The sequence below is a fragment of the Penaeus monodon genome, chromosome 19, assembly GCF_015228065.2.
Source record: "Penaeus monodon isolate SGIC_2016 chromosome 19, NSTDA_Pmon_1, whole genome shotgun sequence".
NCBI classification, from domain to species: Eukaryota; Metazoa; Arthropoda; class Malacostraca; order Decapoda; family Penaeidae; genus Penaeus; species Penaeus monodon.
The window spans coordinates 6899412-6900729 of record NC_051404.1 but is presented as its reverse complement, the minus strand read 5'-3'; positions in this window follow the sequence as shown (position 1 = coordinate 6900729).

Sequence of the window (1318 nt, the reverse complement as noted above, 5' to 3'; positions counted from 1 at the left end):
ATTGTTATTTCCCTTAATTAAGTCCCTTGATGCGTTGTCATTTTTTTTATTTGGACCTTTGATTTTTTTCTACTTGCCCTAGTCTTTCTGAAGCTTTCTGAGGAGATAATAACTATGGTGACCATGTTTTTAATTAACCTATTATGTGTGAATATTATCACTACTGTCCTTATTCCCTTTCCTTTCACGTGTAAAGGACTATTTCATGACAAAAAACATGTTAGTTTCATGACACACCGATGGAAAGGCGCCGGTTGGTTGCCATGAAGCGTCATTCATACCTTGATGATACGGATGGCCACTCCTATTTCTATAAAATTATTTGGTGATTTCTAACAATACATGAACTTGATCCGATAAAGTTTTGTCGAAAATCGCCGCTGAGGCTCGCCCTGCCTTGATGACGTCATATGAGGCAATTGGCTGGTGGTGTATTTGTGTCTAAAGCGGAATCAGATTACGTTTTCTTAGGTCCGCTTAACATTTCGGACGAAGTGTGAGGGAAAGAGAGCGAATGGCCGACTAAATAACGGGGGAAAGAAAGAATGGAAATAGCAGAATGAATTAAAGAGCAAAGGAAGTGAAAGGATAACAAAGGATAATAATCAAAACTAGAAAGAGCAAGAGGGAATGAATAAATTAATACATGAATGAATGAGACAGACAAACAGAGAATGAAAGAAAAAGAGTGAACGATGCTGTAAACGACTGCATAAGAGAAGTACTCTGGACGGACTAGGGAGATCTAGCTTCTGTTACGTCATTGAAGCTTCGCGATCTCTTCTCAAAATTCAAAAATGTTGCGCTGCGGCGAAAATTTAGGGATAGGTGTTATCATCAAATCTAATCCCATCATACCACATGGTACTTTGTTTCTCGGCTGTAAACGTTAGACCTGCCTTTAACAATTTTGGAGAAAGTAGCGTAAGCCAATCGAATGATGCCACGCCTCATGTCAACCAACCAATGATTTTGAAACCTTGAACGACAATCGGCTGCTCTGAAGTCTAGAATGGTATTCAGTTAGCTGACTGTGACGCGTCGTCGACTGCCACCCAAACAGCTGGTGTGGTGCATCGAACGCCTACTGACTAGCTGTTGTAACACGTCAACCAGTCAGTCAGTTAACCGACTGACAGGCCTAAGCATCGAATGTTAACCAGTTAAATTGTACTGTGTAATGGGCTTTGATACTTAAGAGAAGATAAGGTTAAGAAAATGCCTTTTGACAAAGCTTCAGAAAGATTCAAAAGTAAGTTATTTCTGTTATCACTATTTTTGTCCCAAAAAATTAATTCAACATTACTGTTGGTAATAT